Below are 21,168 nucleotides of genomic sequence, written 5' to 3'. Positions count from 1 at the left end.
CTAGGGCCTTCATACTTCTGTTTCCTCAAGTGAACCTAAGCAAAGAGCCACGAGAACAGATTTAGAGATTCCTTTCCTTTTCTGGCTGAATTAACTGGACAAGAGGTTCAGTTCAAAGGTGCTTTAATTAGTTAGGTCTTCCACATTAACTTCTTATTTAGGAATAGTAACTATTGCCTTTGCTTCTAATTTATTAAGATTTTTGGATTATGGGACCTGCCAAGGGAAAGGAAGTGCCTTTTTTTAAGATCTTATTTTGTGTTATGTACTGACCTAAGTGCTTTATACTTGGTCCTTGTAAAATATATGCCATCTTTATTTTACTAGTGAGGAAACTAAAGACTTGGGTTGTTTGCCCAAGGTGACATGGCTGTTAAGTTAGAGAACCAGTACTTGGGGAACACAGAAGATGGAGGACCTCAGGTGGCCTGGGGTTTATGAAAATCTTCAAGGTTTTTCTTTAAAAAAAGAAAAAAAAAACATTGGTAGGTAGATTATAACCCTTAGCTCCCCACTCCCCACTTCCCCATTTCTATTTGAGAAACCCCAAGTTCCAGATACTATTTTGGCCTCTTGGTATAGCAGTGAACTGAACGGACAAAAAATCCCTGCCATTGTGGATCATATAATCATTCAATCCAGTCTTTTATCCCAGGACATTTTGTTACCCCTAGCCTTCTAGGTGACAGGCATTATTTGAAAGAATTTTCCAACAAAAAGAGGAATAATTTCTGAGAATATTTGCACCAGAGTCATCAAACAATGTTTAGAGTGCACTATTGACAAAGTTTTACATGGATTCTCGATGTTTGAAACAGACATAGAGGCGTGAGTGAGGTTACTTTGGTTGAGTGGGGATGGAGGGTTCTGGAGCTCCATCTTATGGCCCACCTTCTCCAAGATTTCTGAGAAGTGCGAGGGATCTTTATAGAATATAGTTTGAAAACCACTGTTAACAGTAGTAGAGCAAGGGAACTTAAGAATTTCAGGGTTTTTTTTATAGCTGGTGGTGTTTGCATTTCTTTCTCCTATTTTTAGGCACAGATTCAGTTCTCTGATCATTTGGATCACATGAATGTCAGATTTCCTCAGTGCATTTCTAACAACAGATCATTTTCAATGTTCACTAAGTAATATCTGTCATTAGTGTACATCAGCACCTGTTTAGTTTTATCATGTAGTGGTAAGAGGAGTCTTGCTTTTGTTCTGGACAAATAATTTAGCATCTCTACCTTAGTTTGTTCATCTGAGGGAGTGGAGAATAGGGTTTGACCAAGGCTGTTTTTGCCTCTAAAGCTTTGTTTTATTGGAATTTTCTGAAAGCTTGGGGAAATGTTTGTCAGGAGTTCACAGCAGTCTTCATGGATACCTTATTAGAAAAATGTTTCATTTATGAGGAAACGATGACTTGATTGTGTCTGTTTTCAGCACCACGGAGAGTTCAAGTTGCCCCATCTCTTTCCTTATGTTGGGTTGGTGGAAGGTACATAGAGCTGTGTGCTGCAGACCTGCCCCTTTACAGAGCCCAGTTTCTCTGTCCAGTCTCCAGTTCTGACTGGTGTGGATTCAGTCAGAGCAACAGTCCTGGGTGTCCCTATCTTCCCTGGGATCTTTTAGGTGTGCAAACCTCAGGTTGATGTTTAGACTTATCCAGAGATTTGGCCAACTTGATGGAGTCATATGAGTGAAATCTGACTTCTGCTCTATTGGTAACAACATTCATATTGTGATGCACAAGATTTTTAACAGCCCTTGAGAAAGACTCAGTCTGTCCCGTACTCATCATTGCTTACAGACCCTTGAGGAGACTTAAAGTTGCTTTTCCATTCTTTGAGCTCAGCCTCTTTTTCTGCTTGTGCCATGGAGAAAGGCATCATTTCTTTGGCTCTCTGCCCAGTCTTGCTTTTGTATTTCTTTGATCTCATTGTTCAGAGGGTCGCAGAGAAGCCCCAAGAGCCATGCCTTTGCATGTTTAAGCTATTGATGCTTTTGAAATAACAGAGCATCGCTGTGTAAGAAGTGTATTAAAGGTCTATCTTGAACAAATTTGGGTCAATAGGTGGCGGTAGTCACCTAGTCCCGAGGCCCTGACACCCCCTGAACACAAGCACATTTGATGGCCATTATATTTAAGGCTGTGAGAAAGGAGGTCACATTGAAATAAAAATGGGGAAAAAAAGTAATCTTTTTTGGTGGAATCCAGGAGATGCTGAAATGTGCTGGACTACTGTGGGGGTGTTGGATGGGGAAGATTACTGTCAGCTGCAAAGGGCACTGGTAGGAGAGAGTGGGGCCTCAAGATTTGGGGGAGTGCCGTGTGGGTACTAGGGCTTCTGAGAGGTAGAGTGAGACTGTTAAATGAGGACCAGTGCTGAAAGGATAGAGTCTAGGGTTGGGGGTAATGGAGAGAGGGAGAGAGGTGGAGGCCAGAGCTGTGTAAAGGGACCATGGGAAGGGTGGGCTGTGATGGGGAGGACTGCAGTTAGAGGGGGAGGAGGAGGCTGCTGCAATACTGAGCCTGTCTAATGGGGGAGGGGAGGGGAGATACTGGTCTTTGCTGCAGCTGCATTGGCTCCCCTCCCCCACACTTCCCAAGGAGCCAGAGCAGTGCTGGCAAATCTGTCTTCATGTATTTATTATTATTAAAAATGTGACGGATCCTTCCTCCCTGGAAGCACAACAAATACCACTGAGCACATTTCTCTCTCCCCTCCCTCTGCAGAGCTTTTGCATTCTCTCTTTCATTCTTTCCACCCTCCCCCCAGGTCTCTTTGACTGGTGGGGGGACCCTTCCCTTTCCTTCTCAGAGCTTGGTGGCTCCCTGGGGGTTTCTAATGATAGTTGGGAGTTTCATGGCAATGCTGAGAGGAAGCAGCTGAGTGAGGGGCATCCATTGCCCCAGGGAGGGAGCTGTACTCCACCATCCAGTGGGGAGAGGAAATCACTTGGAAATAAAGATAAAATCCTTTCTCCAGCTAATGAAAGCAGAAGCAGGTGCACATGCTCATTTCAGTCCCAGCATTCCTCCCCTTTCATACCTTTTCTACTGCCTGGATTCTGAAGGGGAAACCCCCTTGGAATGGAAAAAGCCAGGAGCTCTCTGTCCTCCCTCCCTTACCTTGTTAAGTCCCTCTCTTCCCAGGAGAGCCATATAGAATTTATTCTTCTAGCCTGCATGTTATGTTACGGAGAGGTTTGAAGGGCAGAAGCTGTGGCTTCTCCCTCCCCACCTACACCCCAGACCCCCGTGCCCAGGTGGGGGCCTCTTTTGTTGCTGTCTGTAACCCTTCCCCATGCCCATAGGTGGTGCTGCTGTTGCTCTGTGAGCACGGCCCTCCTCCCCAACCCCATTCCTCCCCACCCCCTGGCAGCCTCCCCCTTTCCCCAGCCCTCCACTGCCTGATTGTTATTCCATCGACGTCTCCTCTACTGTTCCCTTCCTCAAATTAATTTTGTGGCGCTCTTTTTTTCCGCAGTGCCATCGTCCCCTCCCCCCTGCTCCAGCTTTCTTGCTTTCTCTATTTCTCTCTCTGTCTGTCTGCAGGGTTTCCATCTCACTCCCCTATCTAAAATCTACCCTCTTCCTTACTCCCTTTCTTTTTCTTTATTTCTTCTACCATTGGCATTTTACAGATGACTCTCCTAATGAAAGAGGCTGTGGGTGAGAGGGGGTTAGAGGAGAACAGGGTGAGGGGAACTGAGGGGTCAGTGTGGAGGGCTAGGTCAGGAGCATGACGAGGCTCTGTGAGGGAAATGAATGGAGATGGGAAAGCAAAGGTATCCTTTGCTGCCAAATCTACTCAGTTTCTGGATTTGGATAGTGAGAGTTCAGCTGGCAAGGGATACCATGTTATCTGAATCTGCAGAATTTGGTTCCACATGCTGGGAAAATGGGAGATATGGAGTCACAAGAATTCAGATAATAAGGGCTTCATCCAAAAAGTTTTGGTGTAGATCACTAAGGACAGCTGTGCTTTTGTTATTCTGTATTTTGAAGACTCTGAAGGAAAACCATGCTTTAAAACCTGTTCTCTGGTCCCTCAGGTGATGTCCTGTTATTGATCTTTTGAGTCCTAAGAAGGTCCTTGCCAGGGCAGCTGTGACACCTGTTTGATGGGCATCCTGGCTGTCTGGTAGCTGCTGAGCACTATTCTGGCTGTAGGACCCCAGTTCACTGTTGTAGGCTGCTTCCTGCTTCTGTCATTCCATGTCTGTCCTTTATCTCAGCTGAGTTCACGTGGTTGCCCCATTCAGCCATAGCTCCCTTTATTGTTTAGTCTTTCCAGAATGTAGTCCAAACTCATCAGACCATTACCCTAGCTTTTGCCCTACTTTGCTTCTTAACTTTATCTGGAGCCTGCTCATTGTGTGACCAGTATAACCCCTGGGCTACCTCAGCAGTGTTGTTGATTGTAAAGTTATCCAATTTCTAGGATGGCTAGTTTTCGTCTTATTGAGTTATTTTTATGGATTAATAGCATCCTAGTAACTCCTTGGATAACAGTGCTGAGTCTTTGCCTTGTGTATGCCCTAGGAAGTGAATTGTCCACAAGATGGACAGTTGGCCTCTTTCCTTTGTTCCTTGGTGGGAGGAGGTCTTCCTTAGCTTAAGTCCAGCCCCAGAATGACTGGCTTCCATTTCCCTAGCCTGTGTGAGTCAAAGCTGACTCCTGGACTAGGGACAGAGGCAGATTTGTCTGCACAGAAGAGCCCTGAAAAGAGCCACAGTGAAAAATGGGCTAGAAGGCCACACCCTTCATTTTATTGTCTGAGCCTTGGAGGTGCCTGTGGAAACCTCTTGCCTGCTCTTCTGCCCTCCTAAGGTGTGTACGTTGGTTGGAGGCGATGGGCCAGTGGCCTCAGCTGAGTTTCCTACTGCCCTTTTCAGAGGCCTCTTTGTCCTATTCAAGGGACTCTAGATGGAATCGTGGACTCATGTAACATACATGATGATCCCTGTTAAGGTCTCTCTCTTAAAAGCGAGGCTCAATAAATACTCGTTGCAGTGACTGGTAGGGACTTTTCAGCTTTAGTATCCTTTTAGAAGAGTCATTAAGTTTTAACTATTTCTTCTCAAGGTGCTTACGGTGCTGTAGCTAAAATTGGTTGACTTTTGTTTTCTTCCTCTCAGGCCCTATAGGGGGAAGTGAACTGTCCTGAACTGTACAGGTAAATCATTAGCAGAGCTGGCATTAGGATCTATATCCTCTCAGACATCTGAGTCTGACTTTTTGGGTGACTACTCCTTGGAAGCCAGTGTTCCCATTTCATCCCAGAGTCACTGACAGCCTTGAAGCCAGTAGCACAGTTAGCTTTTGTGTCTAAGCCAGCCTTGGTTTGCCTGCTGAGGGAGAGCATCAGCAGTGGGAGAGCTGGGGTGTGCTGGCCTGGTGAGGTGCCTGGCTCCCCGGGGAGGGACTCGCATTCCCCTTGGGGTTCCACAGTCCAGCCTCTCAGAGGGGCCTCGGCAGTGCCAAGGTAGGGAATATCCAAAGCCCTGTTTTCTATTTCCCATTCCAGATTTAATTTGACCTTCCTGCTAACTAATAGACCCCCAAAGCCTTTACCCCCTCAAAAATATTTTGGGGCTGGATAGTACATGGTGGTGGATGCTGGAACCTCTGGAGTCTCCGTTCTCACCTTGCTGCTCATTTGCAACTAACTCTTCAGTCCCAAGACCGCTAGAATAACAAAAGCCTCCATCACCACCTGATTCCTCCTACCAGCACTGATAGTCCTAAATCTAGTGTAAAACCCTCATTGTGGCTATATTAAAATGTTCTTATAGTTCTTACCTGTTAACTAAAACCTAGACTAGAAAACAGGCTCTGAAAGCATTCGTGTATTTCCACTTTGAGCCTGTAGCAACTTATTCTGAGAACTGCTTTATCTCATCTGCCAGCCTTGGGTTTAGCCCCACGGGTGAGCTCTGGAGAATAAAAAGCCCCTGAGTTTCTACTTCCTCTCTCCCAATTTTGATTCACTCACTGCTAGCTCTTATAGGAAGCTCTAGGTGGTAAAGAGATCAAATCAGAATTCCCAGCCAGGAAAACCCTGTCTCTTAGCTACAATAACCCTTGTCTGCCATTGCGTTCAGCTCTATGGCAGTTAACACCAGAAAAGCTTCATCTGGTTTCACACCCTCCTCCTCCATTTCTTTCAGTCAAGTCTTAGGTAATCTGTCACTGATGGCAGACTTCTTCTTGCCCTCCTTTATTCCCTCCTAAGGCTTTAAGCTCCACAGCTTCCTAGATGCCTCCCGCTAAACGGGTACTTTCTGAAACCCAGCCTTTCCTCTCTTTCTCATCCCTCAGATCCTCAAGTCAGTCCCCTAATGTATTTCCCTCAGAGTATCAGATGACACCCTTAGAGAGCCAGCTGGGTGCTGCTAAAAATCCCATTCCTCACCCATCTCCCCGCTGGAGCTCCTGGAATCGGATTCTGCAGCCTCCTGTCATCCTAGCCTCCTTTTCTGTTCATTTGGAAGCTTTTCTCCATTGCTTCTGATAAATTCCTGGTTTGGCAGAAATATCCAGTATTTAGGAAGGTCCTGTGGGACGAGTTCCCTGTCTCCGGCACCTTAGTTGATCCTCCGAAGGATCTGCTCCTGCCCCTCCCTACAGTGCTGCCATCCCTCTCTGCCTGGCCTAGGCTGGGCGGGGTCAACACGTGAAAGTCCTCTGCACAGACACTCCGGCCCTCTTTATCCATCTTGGGACACAAAGCATGGCTCTGCCCCTCACCTCCTTCTCTTCCTTCTCCTTTATTTATTTCTTCTTCTTTGCTTCTCCCACTTTTCCCTTCCCTTCTCACGTACACCCTTCATTCCTCTTCCTTTAAATCTCCTTCTTGTCCATTTGCTCACCGTCGCCCATCTGTACCCACTCCCTCCGCCCCCCATCTTTTTCAACAGCTGTCTTCCTCATTGGCTGCTCATGCTGAGGAAAAGCGTGGTATGGGAAGAGTGGCTGCAGAGTGGGTCCCTGGTTGTCGGAATAAGCTATCCCTTTTTCTTCAGAAGGATCAGTGGCTATCTTTTCCCATCTTGTCTTCAGTGGTCCTTAGGAGCCAGGGAACCCCAAGATGCTGGCTCTCTTTTGGGATGAACAAGCTCTCCTCTTCGCTTCTTCCCATGTTGAAGAGAAGAGGAGTCATTCGTTGTGATGCCCCCTTGTTTTGCTCTTCCTGAGGGTGGATCTGTCTGTGTTTCTCCCTCCCTTTCTCTCGTTTTCTCCCTCTTTCTGTCTCTCCTCAGCACAAAGCAGCGGCAGGACTGAATGAGCCTGTCTAGAGGCTCTGCCAGTCTATGCCCTTCACTTTTGCCCCTCCCCCCTCGCCGTGCGTGCTGTTGGGGGGGGGAGGGTGGAGGGCGGTGGCATGGTGCCAGCCAACCCAGAACCATCTGCGGTGCCTTCTGTACTGAGGCGGGCTCTGTCTCTCTCACCCTCCTCTCCCTTTCTTCCTCTCCCATTTTTAATTAGCTGCTGAATTAATTAAATCCCACATGCTAATTAACATTCCTACAGGGAAGGAGGCCAGGTCAGGAAAGAGGGGATGGTAAAGCAAGGCTTGTGTCCAGTTAGGAGACTTAGGGATGGGAAGGTGGGGGAGGGGACAGAGGGTTGATGAGGAATGAACAATCCAAGAGTGGAAAGAAACCTGAGAGAGGGAGGAAGAGATAGAGAAGGGAAATCATGGAGAGTAGAACCTATTAAACAGGAAAATAATTAGAATTATTAACATTGGGGAAATGAAAGTGTCTTGAAGCCTCTAAAGGCTAAAGGTAGAGCTCTGGGTCTCAAACATTAGCATGCATGAATAACCTGAGAAATAACGATACAGAAGATGCTAATTTACTGCCTTGAATGTCTTCTAAAGAAATAAATCTCTATTTTAATAGGAGTGCTTTAGGTTAAAAATGAAGGAGAACTTCCTCCTTGCAAGGCAGTGGCATGCTCTCCTGAAGGAACTCTTTGGGAGATAAATTCTTACCTGTCTAGAATGGTTAAAGTTTGCCCAAAGCCAGGGGAGGTAATGAACTTTGAAAGTTTTCTCTAGATAGACAAATAATAATCCTTAAGTGTATACTGTGTCCTGAAGAACCAAGAAAATCCAGGATGGGAAAATCAGGATTCCTTCTGTTCCCTTTCTTCATTGCATTCAGGGTGAACTTTGAGTTTGCTCTCTGTGGTCGTGTCAACTTTTCAGGGATGAGCCTTCTCTTCAAATCAGATAATTACTTCCCTGGGAGGTTTAGAGCACTGATTCCTAGTGAGGACTTCAGAAAGATGACTGCCTGATGGCTAGCATGGCTTCTGTCCTTGACCAAGGGGTGGAGGGACAGAAGAACAGCTGGAGTTACATACGGAGCAGAAGAAGGGACGTTGGGTGTGAACTGACAAAGGTATGGCTGGCACCAAGGATTCCATTAAGGTCACTACTGTGGCTCAGCCTGGAAAAAGTGGGGCCAGCTTACTTGTCATTGCTTTTCTCCTCTGAAAAGTAATGAAAACTATATTCAGTATGGGTCTAAACCCCCTATCACGCTCCCCACCAAGAACTGAAGTCTGGAAGGAGTCCAATGGGTTAGCAGAGCCTCCTGATTGGCAGCTACCCCAGTGTTTCCCAACCTTTCAGTCTGGAATAGACCAGGAGCAAGTACTGTCTTGTCTACACCCCTAGCCACCACGCACTTAGATGGCATTCCCTGCCTTTACTCGTACTGTAATGATTAATTCACTCAAAGATATTTGCGTATTGGGGCTGGCCCTGTGGCCGAGTGGTTAAGTTCACGCGCTCCGCTGCAGGCGGCCCAGTGTTTCCTTGGTTCGAATCCTGGGCACGGACATGGCACTGCTCATCAAACCACGCTGAGGCAGCGTCCCACATGCCACAACTAGAAGGACCCACAATGAAGAATATACAACTATGTACTGGGGGGCTTTGGGGAGAAAAAGGAAAAAAATAAATTCTTAAAAAATTTGCGTATGAACTGTGCAGAGCATAGAGTATCATTAATTTCAGACATATTTATTAAGCACCTACTATCTGCTAGACACACTAGGCATTTGGTTAGATACAACGGTAAGAAATGAGATAGAACTGCTACATCTGAGGGGTTTATATTTTGGTTCAGGAAAAAAAAGATGTATACAATGAAGTGCAGTAACTCACTCTGTATGTGTACAAATGCGTGTGAACTCCTCTAGCACTTATTGCCTGTGCTACTTTTGTGTCATCTTCTCTTGTTACTTATTCTTTGTTATGTATGTGTCTCATTTGTCCACAGAGATGGAGCTCCTTGAAGGCAGGAGCCCAGGGCTGCAGAGTGCAGGACTCACAGCAGTAGCCTAAAGCCTCACATGTTCGCTATTCAGCAAACGTGTTGATTAACATACAGCCGTATATCAGGGCGTAACAGTTGCTTTAGAGTCTGTGACCTTCCTAGCTGTGGCAAATATCTGTCCTCTGAAGGGAGCTCTTATTTTTTAAAGTTACAAAAATATGACAGTGAGTAAGATAATTATGTGATGAGTAAGGTAGGTCACTCAACAGGACAGCAGTGCTTAGACTCCTCAGTAGGATTTGAAGCTGGTTCCTAAAGAGGCACAGGGCTGAGGAGAGGCAATGGAGTGCAGAGAAAAGGGCACAGGCTTGTTTTTATATGTATTGTATTTCGTTTAACTTTTTTATGGACATTTCCCATCATCTTCCCACTCCAAAATTATGATTAGGCCATTGTACACATGTGTACCCTGTTTTGTTCACTTAATATTATGCCAGATTTTCCTATGCTATTAAAAAATCAGATTAAAAAATACTTAACAAATATGTATTATCCCATTGTGGATATACCTTAATTTGTAAAACCATTTCTTATTGTTAGACATTTAGGATGTTTCCACATTTGTTGTTATTGTTGTTTCCTTCTATGATGGACACTCACGTCTTTATATATAAATCTTGCAGTTTTCTGAAATGGAATTTCTAGGGCAAAGGATAAAGACATCCATTCTAGTCTGTGGATCCAGAATGCATTAGATTCACCTGGGGGAGCTTATTTATTTATTTATTTTGAGGAAGATTAACCCTGAGCTAACATCTGCCAATTCCCCTCTTTTTGTTGAGGAAGATTGGCCCTGAGCTAATGTCTGTGCCCATCTTCCTCTATTTTGTATGTGGGATGCCTGTCACAGCATGGCTTGATAAGCAGTGCCTAGGTCTGCACCCAGGACCCAAACAGGTGAACCCTGGGCCACCGAAGCAGAATGTGTGAAATTAACCACTGCGTCACCGGGCTGGCCCCACTTATTATTATTATTTAGTTTTTAAAAAGGATTTATTTTTTGAGTAGGTAAAAAATTCATACACTACAAAGGGAATACAGTGACGTTTCCATCCACCTTTGTCCCTCATTTCCCTCCCCAGAGGTGTTCTCTGCATGTGTAAGCAAGCGCTTATAAAGTATAGGAGGTTTGTAACAAATAGAGATCATTCGATCCCACCTCCCAGAATTCTCATCCAGTCTGAAGTGGAACCTTGGAATGCCTCTTTTCCTCCTCAAGCTCTCTAGCTAATTCTACTGTGCAGCTAGATTTGGGAACCACCAAGTTAGATGAACTCTTGGGATTCTTTCCAGCTAAAATTTAATGACTGAAACTCACAGAATTAGTAATTTAAAAAATAATAATGATAAATGTTAAGACTAAATCATAATCAAGTGTCATAAAGATTCTCTTTGAAATGATCTCAGGGATCCAATTTTTGATACTGAATTTATTATTTTAATACAAATAATGGCTTCCATTTATTGAGTGCTGATCTGTGCCAGGCTCTGTGGAAGATACTTTAGACATTCTCACTTAGACCTCATAGCACCCATGAGCTAGGTAATTCTTAAACCAAGTCTTTGGAAAGATTAAGCAGCTTGCGTGATCAAGGGGCCATTAAGTGGCAGAGTGAAGATTTGAACTCAGGCCTCTTACTCCAGGCTGATGTTCATTGCCCCCCACCGCCCACCTCCATCATGAGATTATACTAGGCCTAGTGTTTGGTAACTTGCTTTTTTCAATAAAAACATACCTTGAACATCTTTTGTTTCGTATATAAAGGTGATCTTTATATTTTAGTTCATTTTTAGGCTTTTTTTGAGTTATCATTCATTACCTGTGAATACATTTCTAAAACACATTTCAAACAATACAGATAAGGGATCTGTATCCTTGATCCTCACTCCCCAAATTCTTGTAACCACTGTTATCAAATTTGTGTGTATTTGGGCCCTCTTCTCTATGTTTATGTATATACAAAAATATGTGGTTTGGGAGTGTTTTATAGTTATTTTATTTTTACATAAATGGGAGCATACTATACATAGGTTTTCATAACTTGCTTGCTTTTTTTTTGTGAGGAAGGCTGGCCCTGAGCTAACATCTGTGTGAGTCTTCCTCTATTTTTGTATGTGGGTTGCTGTCACAGCATGGCTTGATGAGTGGTGTAGGTCTGTGCCTGGGATCTGAACCCATGAACTGGGGCTGCCGAAGCCGAGTGCGCTGAACTTAACCACTATGCAACCCCTGTGACTTGCTTTTTTATCTTAATAATATATCTTGGAAATCTTTCCATGTCTCTACCTAAAGATCTTCCTCAATTTTTTTTACTGCTGTTAAAATTTAACTATAATGTCTATAGTTTATGTAGGTATTTCCCTAATGATGGGAATTATTATAAACACTGCTATTGTACAGAATATTGAATTATTTTTCTCATCAATTCCTAGAAGTAGAATTGCTGGATAGAATTTTTAAATGTTAATGGAGGCTGAAGTTGCCCTCCAAAAAGACTAACTCAGTTGATACATTCACCGTCAGTGATGAGAGGACCATTTCCCCTGCCAGCAACAGACACACTGCAGCTCTTCCCCTGAATTTGCTTTATGTTAATTGCTTCTCCTGGATGGTCACTTGCAGAACAAGCCAAATATTGACAGATCTCTTTAGATTAAACTCTAGGGTAACTTTTCCCCTATTATTTCTGACCTCTGTCCTGGGCCTGTTCTCTGAGATACATAGACTTTTTTTTAAGAGTCTAATTGTCTAAATCTTGTGTCTCTTCTGGAGTATCCTCAACCTGTCTGTATCTCCCTTTTGCAGTCACTAATATGTCTGAAATGATTTAGGCATAACCCTGCGTACAGCCATGGCACAGGGAGAGGCAAGTTGAAGAATTACACAATACTTTGTTTTAACAAATTGCTTATTTTCTGTTTGAACACTTTCTTTGCTTAGTAGCTATTATTTTTCCCTATTTGTTGTTTGTTTTAGAATGTGAGTCAGGCTACCTTGAGTGGTAGCCCCGAAGGGTAGTTCGTCAAGAGCCCTCTTTTTTTTTTTTTTTTTTTTTTGAGGAAGATTAGCCCTGAGCTAACATCTGCCTCCAATACTCCTCTTTTTGCTGAGGAAGACTGGCCCTGAGCTAACATCTGTGCCCATCTTCCTCTACTTTATATGTGGGACGCCTACCACACATGGCTTGACACACGGTGCCATGTCCACACCTGGGATCCAAACTGGCAAACCCCAGGCTGCTGAAGCGGAACGTGTGAACTTAACTGCTGCGCCATGGGCTGGCCCAAGAGCCCTCTTGATTATAGGGCCGCATTGGCTAGCACCCAGAGTGAGAATGGGCTTGCCCTAATGATAGGGGCACAGGCAACTTCAAGCCCAACTGACTTTTGGGTCACATACACAGGATAAATAAACAACAAAGAAAAACAAACAAACAATACTAAAATTAAAGGAGAAGAAATAAACATTGCTGCATTAGCAATTCAGTTGCCTTAATAGTTATTAGAGAAAAAATAAAGGAGATAGGCGAATTCAGGAAGCTGTTCCTTAAGGCCTTCCTTGATTTTTCTCCTGTGTGAGTAATGGAAGAAGAAATATGTGGAGCGGGTAAGAGGCTTCTTCCAGCCCTGGGGATCTAGGATCCTTGATCAATTTGGAGTGTTTGCCTCTGTGGCCATAGAAAGTACAAGTTGGGCAATTTAGCTTCCAGATCTTGATCTTGATGCCATGAACTGATGAATGAAATAAAAACTGACGATGAGGGATCATTCAACAAATTACAGAGCATTAGAGCTGAAAGGGAGTTTGGAGGTTATTTAACAAGGCATATGGCTTAGTGAGTTTTGGAGGCTGGAGAAAACTGACCTTGAAACTCAACCACTTCCCAGCTGCATAGCTTTTGGCAAGTCACCTGTTCTTTCTGAGCCTCAGCTGCTTCATTTGCAGAATGAAGTTAACAACTACTTCATAGGATTTTTATGAGACATAGAAATAAGTATGAAGGATTTCTTATAGTGCCTAGCATGTGGAAAGTACTTAGTGCATGTGGTTATCACATGGACCAGCACCCTCAGCTGCATCAGGAAACCAGCTCAGGGAAGTGAAGTGGACAGCCCAAGGTGGCAGAGCTTGTGAGTAGCAGAGCCAGGCCTTGGATTTAGATTTCTTGATTTTTAGCCCAGTTTCCTTTCTACCACTCTACAATGCAGTCTTTTGTCATTCATTCTTTATTTAAAAAAGAAAAAAACATGGCACCACCCCCCCAATACACATTCTTCTTTGTCCTTCTTTGTGTATAAAGAGATAATTGGGACAGGAACCCTACAGAGATACAGGATAGGAAGAAGTATTCAGTTGGAGAGACTTAATTGACCAGCTTATCAAAACTTCTTGCCAAGCTGGCAGTAAACCAGTGATCCTGGATCTAGCTCTGGCTGTAAGCACTGAGGAATGTACTTTGAGCTCCTCCATTGCCTCCCCCTTATTTCCTGTTGTGCTCGCAGACTCTGGTTGGCCAGTATCCTGTTGGCCAACTTTTGTTTCCTCCTAACCAGGAGCTGCTGAGAGAGGAAAATGGCTGGTTGGCCTTTGGGATTTTTCTGTAATCTGCAGAGGGAAGAAGGGAGGAGGAGGTGAAACTGGAAGGTCCAAGGCTGAGAGTCCAGCCTCAGCAAAAAGATGCAAGTATCTGGAATCCTTGGCTCCCTTATTGCTGAATTCCGTGCAGAGATTGCCCTGGATAGGTGCCGTTAGTAACACTTCCCCGCTCTGCTTCCTGAGCTTCCATCAGGGACTGTTGTATCTTGTGCTGACTAGCATGGCTGCCAGATCCCTCTTCATCGTGGCACCCTGTGCTCTGGACCTTTACCTGCCATTCTTGATCATATTTTATTTTTTCCTACCCCCATTCCTAAAAGACCTTATTTCTGTCAGGAGACAGTGAATAAATGAAATCAGCTAATCACTGCTAATTAGTTTGATTTCTCATGGTGTCCTTCCCAGGTGACATAATGACTTAACATGGGTAAGAGAAGCACATCTGTCTGCAGAAGGCCCTGAGGGAATGATTCCAGACCTAGGTAATTTGGGCAGTATGGTGTCTGGAACAGGTAGCATGTGCTAGGCATGCACTAACTCTTTCCAAGCACTGCTTTTTGTATTAGGCACAGTGCTAGGTGCTGGGATAAGACACGAGCCCTCTTATGGAGGAGTTCGCAGTTTGGAAGGCAGTCGGGCGTGTTCAAATAGTCATGATATAGGGTGTACTCTGGAGCAGGCCGTTTGTGTAAGGTCCTATGTAGGATCAATGAGTGGATCCATTAGACATGTCAGGGAGATTTCGGGGCCTCAGTCTGGGCCTGAGTGGTAGTGGTACAGGGCCTGCACTTTCATTGTCTGTGGACTCAGTATCATGTGGAAAGCTGATACTATGGTGGAGGCACAACTCTTCAGGGGAGTTAATACTGGAACAAGCACAGCCTTATGTCTAAGGAATTTTCTTGGTGGAGCAGAAGCCTTGCTAGCATTGTTCAGTCACACCTAGGTGTGCGGACGGTCTTTGTCTGCTTTCATCCACATCTGGCGTGGTGAAGTGGCAAGAACTCTCACAGGGGAATAATAAGTCAAGTCCTAATTTTCTTACCTAGAGCTGGATCAGTTAATCCATAGCTTTGTTGAGTACCTACCATGTGCAAGGGGAGAGTGTGGGAATCAGGCATATAGACTCCTTTCCTGACCCCAAAAGCCCATGGTCAAGGTTCAGGGCAAAGCTTGCATGGCCTAAAAAGGAGGAAGGAAAAGCGATTTAGTAATTATTGTTAAAACAACTTAATGGCAAGAATTGAATTATCTATAATTACATCTTTTTTTTTAAATAGATACTCTGTAGCTCCTTCCTTGGAGTGAGGTACTTAGCAAAGCCCTTGATAAATATTACTTGATTGACTAGGATTTGTCAGTGAAAGGAAAGCCGTTTCTGAGGACCTTGGTGAAGTGATGTTTTATCACTTAAAGAAACAAAACTCCCTCAGCTCTTAAATGTGTCCATAGTGCTCTAGAATCCTTGGAGGGAGATGGTGAACTAAATGCAAAATGCCATCCTTAGTCTGGCTCATGCCATTGGGAAATCCTTATCCTGTTATGAGATATGAGCTGCCCACGGCTTCGGTCCAGGCCATGTAGGGTAGAGAAAAGTACTCTGGACCATGAGTCAGAAGACCTGGGTTCTACTCCCTCTTCTTCCACTTACCAGCTGGCTGAATTTGGGGGAATCAGCCTGTCTTTCAGTCACCTCATCTTTAAGGAGGGAATAATATCTACCCCACATTGTATATAGAACAGGAAATTTCCAAAGCAAAGCTTAAAGTGTAATGTGCTTATATCCACAAAAACACTTTGCTCAGAGGCATTCAACCTCCAACCTTCAGGCAGGTCCTGAAGTATCACTATTCTACAGATGACGTAACTGAGGCCTAGAAAGGCCAAATAACTTGCAGATGATGTTTTGAGCTGATTTTATCTTTGTTTCAGAGAAATGTCTTTACTCAAATGTCACCTTCTCTGTGACCACCCTATTTAAAATTGCCCCTTGCCACTCCCTCTGTACACACCCCTATCCCCCTTCCCTGCCTTGTTTTTCTCCACAGCATTATCACCATTTAACATATTATATATACTTAGAGGTGGCTTACCTACTGAACATTGCCTTGTGGTATGTTGTAGGCTGGCATTTCAGAAGCAAAGGAATGAAGTGTAGCGATTAGAGTGAGCCCTGGACATTGTGGGTCTTGGGTCTTGTCTTCTGGCTGAGAAGGAATTCTGCCAAGTAGAAGGATCTTGGAAATCTGCTTAGCTGGGTTCAGCTTCTAAGTCAAGGATAAAATTAGTAGTAGATAATGTTTGGAAGAAGAGATCTGAGAGCTAGGAGTCAGGTTCCTTTGCTCTTGTGCTTGGTCCTGGGTTCTGTCACGCTGGGGAGGCTAAGAGGGTTCTGAGGGCTCAGGTTCCCTAGAGCAAATTCTCCTATAGGTTTGTCCAGTTAGGAATAAGGCTACTATATTAAAACTTCAGGTTTATGCAAGATATAATGATTAATGATAGAAGGATTATTTACTTATAAAAGGGTTCTGGGCATTGATGTGCTACAGGTGACAAAACCCTGGGCTGTGACTTAGCAGCCCTGGGTTCCAGTCTTGGCTTTGCAGCTAATTTTCTGGGTGTCCTTTGGTAAGGTACTTAACTTCTCTAAGCCTAGCTTTCCCTTTTTCTCTCTAGGTTGTAAGAATTGTGTGAGATCATAGGTTTAAAAGTCTTTAAAGCCCATAAAAGAAGGAAGGAAATGAATATTAGCATTTATTAGGTGACTCTTAAGAGCCAGCCATAGTGTAAGATTTTTTTTTTTAAGATTTTTAAATTTTTTTCCTTTTTTTCTCCCCAAAGCCCCCCAGTACATAGCTGTATATTCTTTGTTGTGGGTCCTTCTAGTTGTGGCGTGTGGGACACCGCCTCAGCGTGGCTTGACGAGCAGTGCCATGTCCGCGCCCAGGATCCGAACCAACGAAATACTGGGCCGCCTGCAGCGGAGCACATGAACTTAACCACTCGGCCACGGGGCCAGCCCCTAAGATGTTTTTTCATCAGGAAAATTAGCTTAGTTAATCCTCACAACCACTTGGACTATTTGGTAACCATTTTGCAGATGAGGGAACTGAGGCTCAGCGGGGACTGTCTTCAGAGAGTCAGTAACTTTTTCAGAGTTTTGGGTCCACGGCATGAGCTTCTTCCTCAGGTGTGAGTCTCTGCCCTCAAGAGACTTCCAAGTGACCCTGCCGTGGCTGCTCTGTGGAACACTGCTGTTTGTCCTGGCGTGATTCTCTACTGAACTTCAAGATGAATAAAGAAGTAGTTTCTGTTGTTCAGTGGCATTAAAATGGGGATCATGAAACGTAGCAGTCCTAGGCAGTGTTCTGGGTCAGCAGCCTGGGTGGGTTAGCTTAGAGTGGTCCCAAGGTCTTGAGCTTTGCCCACACCCAGTGGACCTCAGCATTTGACCTGTTGACCTCTTCTTTTTCAAACTCTTCTCCCTTAGCTTCTGGGACACACTCTCCCATTTGTATCTCTATGTTCCTTCTTGTTCTCTTTTGGCTTAAGCACCTTCTCTACCCCTTTAATGTTAAGAAATCTTAAGAGCCTGTGGTCTTCTTCACTTCTGACTCAGTATTTTCTCCCTGGTTGATGTCATTCATTCCCAAGGTTTCGACTCCACCGATTTCCTAATAATTCCAAAATCTGTATCTTCAGCTCAGATTTCTTCCTTGAGCTTCTGACTCCTATATTCAGCTGCCTGATGGGTACTTCCACCTGGATGATCTAAATAAACTTTAGCTTAACATTTCTAAAGCCAACTCATTATTTTCCCATCAAATCTACTTCTTTTGTTTACTCTCCCAGTTGGTGGTTCCATTATCTTCCTGATCACTCAAGCATAGAACCTGGATTTTTTTCTTCACTCACACCTATTTACCATCAGTTAAGGAAAGCTGATATTACTTCCCTTTCCTATTACCACTGTTTTTGTTCAGTTCCTAATCCTCTCTAACCTCAACCAGCCACAACCTCCTGTTATCACCCCTGCCTCTCATTTTGTCCACATTCAAATCTAGCCACCAAAGTAATCTCTCTGAAGCACAAATATTACCATCATTCCCTTGCTTAAAAATCCTTCAGTTGCTCCTGATAGCTTTCAGAGTAACGTTTACATTCCTTAATGTGGTATACACGGAAGGCCCTTCGATCTGCCTCCTGTGTGTCTCTGCCTTATGCTTCATACTGCACAGCAGCAATCTCCTCGTAGTTCCTTGTTCTCACCGTTGCTCTTTTGCAGGCATAGCACAGTACCTGGCATGGAATAGGTGCTCATTAGGTGAACGATGGTGAAATGTATCTAGACCCACTGGACTAGAAGTATCCCAGGTTCAGAGCTTCTAGAATAGGATACTAGAGAACCAACTTAATTAGAGAACCTAGAAGTTCCCTTAACTGAGGGGGTGTGTGAACCTCACTGACATTATAAAATTCTTTTCTGCTCTTGGCTTTTTGGTGAGGGACTTGAACTGCAGCGCTGTCCTCGGGTTCAGGAGACTTAGACTAGTCTTCGATCTGTCACTTGGGGCAACTCCCAGCCCATCGTTAGGCCAAGAACCAGTGGGTGAGCAAGGCAGTTAAGAGAATGGGCTCTGGAGCCAGGCTGCCGGGTTGGAATTCTAGCTGCTCCTCTCAGTAGTTAACCTCTCCTTGTCTCAGTTTCTCTGTCTGTACAATGAGTGTAATAATAGTCCCTGTCTCACAGAATTGTTAAATTAGATCAGTTAACATAGTGCCTCATACAGAGGAAGTGCTGAACTGCCTAGATTCCTCTGCCCCTAGGCTCCCAGAGCCCTCATCTTGCTCCTAGAACTCCTGGACAGCCATAATATCCCTTCTTGCTCCTGGCTTGTTTCCATTCTCCCAGACCTCTATCTTTGAGAATCCAGGTCTGTGCTGAGGTCTGATTGATGATCATTGTGTCATCTCGTGGGAACATCTGCTTAACTGTCACCCTTCCTGGACAGGCAGAGTTGCCCCAAGAAGTTGTGCCCTTGATAGTTGTAATGTTGAGTCTCTTTCAGTTCTGTCTGTTAGAGCCTGTCTGGGCAAAAGTCTTTTGGGCCCAGCCCTTGGAAGCACTCCAGCTGAGCCCAGGCCCAGGCCACTCCCCTGATTTATGCTGGATTTCCCCATATAAAATGGACAGAAGTAGATATTTCCATCATTCTAGACATGTTCATTTTTATCTGCTTACTTTCCAAGATGACATATTTAAAGTTAGCGCCTAAGTGCTAAAGAGGCTGTCAAAAATAGAAGGTGCAGAGTCAAGACACTCTGGGACATGACCTTTCCCATGAGATGTGCTTTACCCTAGTGCCACACTGCTGCCCTCCTTCCCTTCCTCAGTTTCTTTCCGTGTTTCTCCAAGTGGTATTTTAATTTTTTGCAACTCTGGTGGAAAAGAAAATGGCAAGCCCACCGCACAGGTCCATTTCTTCTGGTCCTAATCCTGGGCAGAGCCACTTATGTCCTGAAATTAGGTAGATTCAGAGAAGAGACAGCAATAAGGCTCACTTAATAAGTCACTTAGCTATCTGTCTGCACCAAAGTTCCTCAAGGTGTGACCCAAGCAATACCTCTTATTATAGTTACCTTGGGGAGTAGGAGAGTTGTTAAAATGCATATTCCTGCGTCCTTCCCTTATCCTATAGAACCAGTGGCCTGAGATTAAGTGTTGTGAACAAGCTTATTGGGTGACTCTTATGCTGACTGAAGTTGAGAATCATGGCCTTAGAGGCTGGGTTTCAGATTGAGATGGCCTGGATTAGGGACTGCAGTCTGGCGGAGGGCTGAGCAACCTTACTGAGTGCAACTTGGGAAGGTGGTTGGGGTTCAGCCCACAACATCCCACTTAAACATCCAGGTTTTCATAAGTAGCGTGTTCTTGAGACTGTGCTGGAGATGGAGGAGGATGTGGGGCATCCAGCAGCCATCCTGCCGGAAGGTAGAGAGCACAGAAGTAATGACCCGTCTTCCTGCCCCCAGCCGCAAGTGATGGAATTAGTCAGGTGGGTCTGACCCAAACGTGTACCATCCTCACCTTAGCTTCATTCATTCAGCAGATATTTTTTGAGCACCTCCTATGTGTCAGGCAGTTATTGGTGCTTGGGATACATTCACGAGCAAAGCAGGGATCCCTGCCCTTGTGGAGCTTACATGCCAGAGGTAAGAAATGGAAAATAAACAACAGACGTAATAAATAAGTTCAGTTGTATAGTATGTTAGAAGGTAATAAATGCAGTGGAAAAAAGGAAAAGTAGAACAGGGGAAAGGGGCGGGGGGTGGGGGCAAGTGTCAGTATTAAACAGGGTGGTTGGGTAGGCCTCCTACCTGAGCACTGAGCAAAGAGCAGGAGCACAGGGAGCTGGCCGTGCCGTTGTCCGGGGAAGTGCCCAGTGGCCCAGAGAACAGAGTGCAGAGGTCTTGGACTGGGAGCAGGTCTGGTGTGCCCTTCAGTCTGGGGCTCACAGTCCTAAACATTTTCCTAGAAAACTTACTATCATAACCCTACTTCTTTAGTGCTTAGGACCTAAAAAAATCTGACAGTAGCCTTAGCAGACATGTGCTAAGCTGCAGAATTAGAGAAGGTGAGCACTGGAAGGTACCTTAGGCACATTCCCTTTTTTTTAGCAGAAATGCAGGGAAGTGAAGTGCCACACTGAAGGTGTGGCAGAGATGGGACCAGACTAGGCCCCTTCCTCCTCACTAGTATTAGATTTTTCTGGGCAGTTTTGTTTGAGATTAACCCTCCAGAAGGACAGTGTCAGGGCAGTCTGAAGGGTTGAAGTAGGCTGGTTTGTGTAGGGGGCTATAGAAGTGGTGGGCACTGAGGACTTCTCATCTTCCCCAGAGTTCCCTGGCCACCTTTGGTTTTCCCTTTGCCTACTCTCCCTGCCCCCCAGGAGCCATCACCAACCAGTATCTCCCCCTTCTTTGTTGCTAGTGGTGGGAGGCTTGGAGAGTGGCTGTCAGGCAGAGTGATGGTTCTGGAAGACAATATACAGTTTATCAATATTGAATTTTGTAGCTCGCCTCTGCCGCCACCGTTGTAGGGAGCCGGCCAGGCTTGGCAATGTTATTTGATAATAGAATAATCATCATTTATATCGCAGCTCTGAGTACCTCTGCTACTGACAAGGGCTCAGTGCCTGGGTGTTAGAGAGAGAAAACAGGCTCT

The 21,168-nt window shown here is 44.7% G+C and overlaps 1 long non-coding RNA gene across 8 annotated transcripts in view; it reads left to right on the top strand.

The window, feature by feature from the left end:
* Positions 1-17,471: 17,471 nt before the first annotated feature.
* The window catches only part of LOC124235467 (uncharacterized), a 36,972-nt gene continuing 33,275 nt past the window's right edge, over positions 17,472-21,168 (top strand). For all 8 annotated transcript variants that reach the window (XR_006887488.1, XR_006887486.1, XR_006887487.1 and 5 more), the window contains exon 1: positions 17,472-20,156. This is a non-coding gene — a long non-coding RNA (uncharacterized LOC124235467). The remainder of the gene's footprint in view (positions 20,157-21,168) is intronic.

This window comes from Equus quagga, chromosome 2 (assembly GCF_021613505.1).
Source record: "Equus quagga isolate Etosha38 chromosome 2, UCLA_HA_Equagga_1.0, whole genome shotgun sequence".
NCBI classification, from domain to species: Eukaryota; Metazoa; Chordata; class Mammalia; order Perissodactyla; family Equidae; genus Equus; species Equus quagga.
The sequence above is the reverse complement of the archived record's forward strand: the minus strand, read 5'-3'. Positions and strand labels throughout refer to the sequence as shown.